General features: G+C 50.4%; 1 long non-coding RNA gene across 2 annotated transcripts in view; it reads left to right on the forward strand.

Moving 5' to 3' along the window:
* Positions 1-8,057, forward strand: part of LOC125615088 — a 31,072-nt gene extending 23,015 nt beyond the window's left edge. Inside the window, exons 3-6 of one of the 2 annotated variants that reach the window (XR_007345645.1) lie at positions 4,159-4,257; positions 4,963-5,179; positions 5,436-5,555; positions 5,754-8,057. This is a non-coding gene — a long non-coding RNA (uncharacterized LOC125615088). Of the gene's footprint in view, positions 1-4,158; positions 4,258-4,962; positions 5,556-5,753 lie in introns of both variants that reach the window. The other variant, XR_007345644.1, reaches the window with a different exon arrangement.
* The last annotated feature ends 45 nt before the right edge of the window (positions 8,058-8,102 follow it).

The following is an 8,102-nucleotide window of genomic DNA, read 5'->3' on the forward strand; positions in this document are numbered from 1 at the left end:
GAGGGGTGGGGGTGGGGGGGCGTAGGATCTGGGCCTGGAGCGGCTTGCTGAGCTCTGCGACCCCTGCTCCATCGACATGACTGTCACATAGGCCCCGCCTGTGGCCATGTGGTGTGCCTGGGCTGGGCATAGTTAGGCCTCTGTTGGGGGCCGAGGGCCGGAGAAGAGATGAAAAAGACAGACCATCTCTCTACAAAGCAAAACCTGCCCCCGCCCCCCAGCTGCCTCCACAATGACTGGAGGGCTCTTGGTGGGCGACTGCTGGCGGATTCAGCCCTGAGCCGCGGGCCCTGGCATATGGCACTGCCCCAGCCCCGGCTCTGACCCTCCCTGCCCTGGCCACCAGTGTCTGGGCCGCCTGGATCCCCAGGGCCCAGCAGCCTGTCATGGCAACAGCTGGGGGAGGGGCCCCGCCTGCAGGCTGAGATGGATGGGCTGCCGGCCAGGTGCCAGAGGGTCCCCTCCCTGGGGTCTGGGGCGGCGGGGCAGGGAGTGACACCTGGGGAACAGCAGGAAGGCCTCTGTCTGTGGAGGGGGGCTGAGAGCAGGGATATGAGCGACCACCAAAAACTGTGGGTGTCCTCCGCCATCATCTGCCGTCCCCTCCCCTCCTCCAAAGAAAAGAGTAAATGCAGAAGCCTGGCCGGGGAATTTTGTTGGAGATGCCTCCAAGGGAGGAGGTGGCACAGTGACTCCTTTGGACCCCGGCTGTGCCAGACCCTGATTTCTGGCAGATGACCTTCCCCTCCTGATGCCCCCTCCTTTGGCGAATTGGAGAGGCAGCTGCTTGACAGGTCCCGGCACCATCTGTCCCAGCAGCTCCCTGGTCATCAGCTGAGAGGAACTGAATGGAGACGTTTGACTTGCAAATGTGGGGAGCCCTGGCCCAGCGGGGAAGTGGGGCAGAGTGGGGCTGGGCCGGGGAGGCAGGGGCAGGGCCAGTGTGGCTGTGGCATGGGGTCACCCTTGCAGGCTACTCATAGCACTGGAGCTGATGTTGAAGCATTTGTCTCCTATCTATCTGCAGCTCCATGCCATAGACTCTCAGGGGCATTTATGTTCCACATGGAGCAGGAAACAGAGAGAAGACTGGATTTGTTTGCCAATACAGAAATACTAAGCAATTTTTGGTGCCCAAATCAGAACCTCAAATACTACTTAATGATAAGTTTTTTTTTGGGGGGGGGGGGGGGATGCTCTCAAGTTCAAGTCATGATGCTATCTTAAATTCCATCTACGCTACAGAGGACACAGGTGCTGCCCCCAACCCTGCTCCCCCAGGTCAGGTAAAGGGCTTATGACTTGCTTTCTAGCTGTGGATCTGGATCTCTGGGCATGCATACTCTTTGATTTTTTATGTGTGTGTGTGTGTGTGTATTCAGATCAAGATCTGTACTAAAGTAAGCCAACTTCAGCTAGGCCAGTCACCTCAAAACGATGATTGCCTAAAAATTAGGACATCCAAACAGGCTTGCAACCAAGGAGAGTCCCGAGAGAGTCCCGTGGGAAGGAGGTGCTGGGATTCGGCAGGAGACATCACTGGGATCTCTTTGATAGGGCACCTTAAACGGAAATTATCAAATGGCTTTTTAAAACATGCACTCTTTTGTTTGATTAGCCCACTGTAGATAACCTTTATTAAACCTGATCTGAAATTACAGCCATGGCCTGGCGCTTCTTTGATGGTGAGGCTGTTCCATTTCCTGTTTATACTACGATACACGTTGCACCAGGAGATAAAGCACTTCTGAGGGATATTAAGACATAAAAGTCCCTTGGCTATTTGCTGGCACTGTTTTGATGTTTTCTTGCTCCCTGGAAATTAGCATATCCTTTTCAAAGGCTGCCTCTGATGAGAGTAATCCTTTGCCATGATGTATTCGCTAAAAGTCATCAATGATACTATATTGTGTAAAGAAATGACACATAAAAGGCATAATGCTAGATTATTGATAATGAGGCAACTTGTGTAACGGTTGCTTTTGGCTTTTCTGAAACATATTTTGACACCATAAATACACTGGGTTTCTATTAATGAGGATTTAATGCTTCTGAGATTTTAAAGAAACTCACACGGAACAACTTTTCAAAGGCAAGAGCTAGTGGGGGGGCAAGTTTAACATTTTCACTAATTTTACTAAGTTATGTTCTATCAAAATGTTTTATTGCCTTCAAAATAAGAAACGATTATTAGCTTTTAGTGTTCCTTTGTTTTCGCAGTTTGGAGTTAATGAATAAGTACTGCATGGAACAGATTTGGGGGAAAGAGTTTTTTGCCCACACACCTACAAATTTTTTTTTCTTTTTAAGTAAGGAGAGGAGGAGTGAAGGAAAGAAAAGTGGGGAGAGAAGGGAGGGAGACAGGAAGGTGAGATAGAAAAATAAGTGAGGGATGGTGTGAGGGAGGGAGAAAGGAGAGAGAGGGAAGAGAGGGAAGAGGGAGGGGGAGGAGATCTGTTGGTCAGTGATTCAAGGAAGGGGTTGGGGCAAAACTCAAGTTCAAGGCCATTTAGGAAAAGCATTTTTACTTGAGCTCCTGTGATCAGTCCATAGACTTGTCCTTAGTTCAGTTAGTTATCCTTGAAGCTCAAAGTTTGAAGAGCCCTGAGCTATGGAGTCTGGGCCAGTCCCACTCCCGGGCAGAACTATACCCAGACTGATTCCTATAAGACGATTCTTGAGTTTTGCCTAAAACTCAACGCCAAGGGGTGCTTCGCTGCTCCTCTGTGATTACCAAAAAGTGTGAAGAGGAAAGCGATATGGAACGCCCTGGCAAAGAAAGGTTCTCCCCACTCTGACATCACTATCAATTTACACCAAGCACAAATTTTAGATGCTCACAGCGGGAACATTTTCTTAGAAATCCACACATCTTAAAAATAACGGGATGTTTCAAGCGGTCCGCCTGCTTCGGTCTGCTCCCCCATGCAATTAACACGCCTTGGGTTGTCTTCAGGATCAAAAATCTTTTCTTAATTACAGAAACACTGTTCTTGGGTTGCGGTTTGGAGTATTTTTCTCTTGGAGGTTTGATTCCGACTTGGCTATTAGAAGAGCCGGAATTGGAAAAGGGAGATTGGCAGGTGATTGGAGAATGGGGTTGGGTTCTGCGTGTCTTGCCATTGAACATTTCTGGAGACCCTCTGCGGCAGGTCCTGGAATGACCGTATGGGCACAAACTCACTTTTGCACACTTAGGAAATGATCAAGGCAATCCTTGAATTAAGGGGGGGGGCGGTCAGGAAGAACCTCTGGTGCTCAAAGTCACCACATCACTGTCATCAGAAGCATCTGTGATTCTTGTCCTGGCCGAGCACACCTCTTCTAGGTTATTCTTGAGTCACTTAATGACAAAGGAACGGGCTCAGTCTTCTCCGGGATCTGAAAGATCATAAGGGGGGCGGGGCTTGAGTCTTGTGTTGGAATTTCTGGAAGTGAAAAGTTGGGGCTCCACATGCTACTGGAGGATTGGAGACTTCTATTGACTGTCCCGGAAACCTCCGGGAAAAGAGTCACGTCCTTCTCCATGCCAGATCCAGTTCGCTCCCAAACGCTTCCCTCCCAGCTTGAAGGGCACGATCAACCCAGGGGGTTCTCAATACTCAAGTGTCTGGCAGCAAGGTACTCGACCCTGCGGAGGGTAAGTGTTGAGAGGTACCAGACCAACTCAGGCTGTGTGTGTATGAGGGGGTCCTCTCACATTCTCTCTGGTTATTTTGTCTTTTTATTTTTGCTGTGTGTTGGGTTAATTTTTAGTCCACCGTAGACCAATAAGTGGCTTTACTACAAATCCACTAGTTTGTAGCTATCACCGATGTGGCTTACCGCGGGAGCTGGACAGATCCAGAAGGTTCTACGTGCCCTGCATGATCACAGGATGTCCTGGCCACGTCAAGTCGATTCATGGACCAATGTCCATTTGGGGACCATACTTGGAGTGTAACTGGTCCAGAGAAAGCATTCTCAGAAGGACTAACTATCAAAGTGACCCAAGTGACTTTTTTATTTATAATAAAATGGATGTTTAATGTTATCGATGATGGTTTTAGCCAGTTTTTTCACTGCTGCGACTGAAAGACCCAACCAGAACAACTGTGGAGGAGGAAAGGTTCATTACGGGGCTCACCGTTTTAGAGGTCTCCGTGTTTCCATTCCTAGGGCTTAAGGTGAGGCAGAACATCCTGGTGGAAGAATGTGGCAGAGGGGAGCAGCTTGCACGATGTTCAGGAAGAACATGAGAGAGATGCCACTCGCCAGGTACAAATATATACCCCAAAGCCATGCCCCCAATTAACCACCTCCTCCAGCCACACCCCACCTGCCTCCAGCCACCACCCAGTTAATCCCATCAGGTGACTGATTCGCAGATTGGATTAAGGCTCTTGTGACCCAATCGTTTCTTCTCTGTAGCTTCTTGCATTGTCTCACCCGTGAGCTTTTGGGGGACACTTCACATCCAGGTCATAACGATGGAGATGTAATGGAAGGGACCATAAGAGTTCACCATCTTGGTCTCAGCTTGAGTTGGGGTGCATTTGGGGCTCTCTCTCTCTCTCTGAGAGTGCTGAGCTGGCCATAAACTACAGATACTGATGTCTTGGTGACGGCCATGGCAATTGTGAATTCTTCTGGCAATGGTTGAGTTGTGATTTTGAGAGCATTCGCTCTTTTTTTATTTTGCCCGTGAATAATTTTTCAGCAAGGAAGAAGCAAGGAGAGATGAGGATGAAGGTAGAGCAAGAACGAGGATATTATACATGTTTTCACCTTGAAAATGAGTCAATTCTATGTTTCAAGTCATACTCTCCTGCTTATCCTTGCTCATTCTTCAATAATATGCCCCCTGGCCTTATTAAAATTATCTGCGGAGTCCAGATGGGGAGGGGAAACAACACCCATTGAAAAAAATGTTCATTATTCTGAAAAATTATGTTAACCTACTGTATTCCTTTTCCCTTGCAGGATGACAGTTTTGATCTCTTTAATGACTGTGTCATGACTTACAGACTTATAAAATGCTTTTGTGGGTACCACACCCACTCCCCAAAGACCACCCTCTCTGCATTTCTCTCCTCCGGCACTAAAGATATTAAATTGCGTGCAAGGATGATACCTTCTGAAAACACCTTCTGAGAGGTCAGAGGGTTCCTGGAACGGTCGTTGTACCTCTTCAAAAAAGGTGCTGCTGTGGGGTTGCAGGGCAGAGTTGGGAGCTTTCTGGGCCTTGCAGCAGTTTCAGGATCTATGTGTAAGACACACCCGCGGGAGGGAGCTGCCCTGGTCTCTACACTTACCACCATTGATGTCAGGCGCTGAGAGAGGAGTTCACAGTAGGAGCGGGGAAGGGGTGCTTGCTGGGCACCCTGATGATCAAGATGGCCCTGCTTTAAGCACACGACTCCAACTCTTCTCTGTCCACTCTTTTTTAACCCAAGGGAGCATTTCCCCTCCTACATGCCTACGCCTCACTCTTCTGCATACACCACAAGCTTCAGAGGATGCTGGAAGAATGTCAATGAATTCAGGATTCACAAAGAACGTGAGGCTGTGTAAATGTGAGCACAGAGTCCACTCCCCCACCTCCCAGACTGCTAAAGAGCAGGGATGCGGGTGCGGGAGGCTGCATTCCCGTGATGGGCAGGCCCCTGCACGGTTGGGCTTCCTCACCAGCAGCGGGGGATGATGACAGGCACCTCTCTGGGGTGTTGGGAAGGCTAATGCTAACTCGGACCTGCTTTGTGTTTCCTATGCAGGAACAATTTTTATCTGGACTCTTCCAGCGACCTGGAAGATCTCTTGCAGAGAGGTCTCGCGGTGCGTCAGAGCGGCTCTCATCAGGAGTTGCAACATTCCACACAATGAATTCTCTTTTTCTTCCCTAAGCCCTTTCCAAACCTTCAGTCCTTTGACCTGAAAAAGGGAACACAGTGTTCCCGTGTTCCCATTTGATTCTTCTCTTTTTTTCCTTTGCTAAGAGTGTTTCTTGAGGTTGACGTGAAAATGGCTAAAGTGGACTTGGTTCATTGCACTTCCCGGCCCATGTCAGATGCCCGAGGAGGGCTTGTGGGTGTGAACCGGTGCTTCCTATTTAGCAATCTCCCCATTTCTTTCTACTTTCTTTTTTTCCTGGAGACGAATTACCTCTCCTGACAGACTGATGACCTCTTGACGGGACTCTACTGCGAGACAATCCAACCGGGTTCCTCTGGGTCTCAGAGGAGGAAATGCTTTGCCACCACCCAGCTAGTGTGGCTCCCCTGTCACCCACCTGTCCTGGTATTGTCAGGCCCTCTCAAAAGATTTCGAGCCGAGTTTTCTGTGAGCCCAGAGCCTCGGCCTCGGTGGAAATCCGAGGGCGGCTGGTGTGGAGCTCGACGTTACAGAAGCTAAACGCTTTTGAGACAATCCAAGTCAGGCTTGCAGAACAGCCAAGACAGGCAGCAAGGAACAAAAAAGGAGCCGGTGGCTTCCTCTCAGCGTTTGGAAGGAGTGGTAATTATCCAACCTCCCCGTCCTGTCCCTCTCAACCACAGCTAAACAAGGCCGGGCACTTCACACTAGAAGCCAACCCCCCCCCCCCGACTTGAGTCTTCTAACCCGGTTCAAAAGTTTCCTTTCAACCTGGACCATTCAATTCCGTCTTTCTTCCTTCCCTTTTATCCCTGGAACTGTAGCAGGGCTCTCTAGAGGAGCGAGGAAATCAATGCCTCACCTGCCTGCGCACCGGACTCGGCTAGCCTGGCCTGAAAGGGGGGCGCGCACTTCCTCGGCACCCCCACTGGCTGCCGCTCACCTTTACTGCTCTCCCGAAGAAAACAGGCCAAGGTTCTGCAGCCAAGGGGAACCTGGAGCCCTGGGACGGAAGAACTTTCCCAAGGGCCTTGGGGGCTCCGGCCCATGGCGGAAGGTGAGGCCGCCTGGGTTCTCTGTGGGGCCGGCCACTTCAACGCCGCCTCTTGGCCTCCTGATGGACGAACACATCCCAGAGTTGCAGGCAACGGCTGGCTGTCCTGTCCTTTAGGCCAGTGGCCCCTCTTAGAAACAGTATTATCCAGCGGGTAAGGATGCTGAATCCAGCAGCCTGGCTTCCATCCACGCCCTGGCATTCTTGAGCCACATGATTGCCCACCAATAATTCGACTTCAGGAAGCCTCGGTTTTCTCGTCTGTAAAAGGGGGCGATCATATTAGTCCTTGTTTCCCAGGTTCCTGGTAATGATGAAGCACTTACAGAGCCCAGCCTGAGAGGGGTGGGATCCACGCCATCGGACGCAGCAGGATGGGCCAGATAGATTGGGTCTGGTATCCTGGAGAAGAGGAAGAATAAAAACCCCTTGAGTCCCTTTTGCTGATGTCTGATTGGGAGGTCACATGTCTTGCTACTCTGGTTTTGTTTTTCCATCCACCATTTAAGTTTAAAAATAAATACATACATGAATAAAAAAGGCAGTGAAACTTTTTCTTAAAGAGAGATCCTCACAGCCTTCTGTTTCTGTTTTTCTGCTGAACTGGGAATTAAAGCCAGAGGTGCTCTGCGACCGAACTATCTCCCCAGCCCTTTTTATTTTGAGGCGGGGGTCTTACGAAGTTGCCAGGCTGACCTCAAACTTGCCGTCCTCCTGCCCCGGCCTCCTGAGTACCTGGGATTCCAGGCTATGCACCCTGGTGCCGGCTCCTACAGCCCTTTTAAGCCTCCCTGTCCGGCACAAAGCTCTTGACCACAAATTGAGCTGCAGGTGACCGACAGCTTGCACCTGCCCCATCCCTTCTCCTCCCTCGACAGCAACAGCGTATCCAGCAGCGAATTCCCTCCCTGCACACCTCACCTCTACTCCAGAAGCAACTTAATTGCCATTAATCACCAGGTCCAGCGGCTGGGCTAGAGAAGGAACCCCTCTACCTGCCTCTGGGGCTCTGAGGTTCAGCCCTCCCTGCCACTCACCCCTTGGGCCGACAGGCTGTTTGTTGGGCTAAGGAAGACGATACTAGAGGACTCAATCAAGGAGGGGAATCACACCCAGTGCGGCTTGACCCTTTCTCTGCCTCCATAACATGAGGGTCGGGGTGAGAGGAGGAGGATGGAGGAAAGGGGGGGAGGAGGAG

Source organism: Marmota marmota, unplaced genomic scaffold (genome assembly GCF_001458135.2).
Source record: "Marmota marmota marmota unplaced genomic scaffold, marMar, whole genome shotgun sequence".
Classification (NCBI taxonomy): domain Eukaryota; kingdom Metazoa; phylum Chordata; class Mammalia; order Rodentia; family Sciuridae; genus Marmota; species Marmota marmota.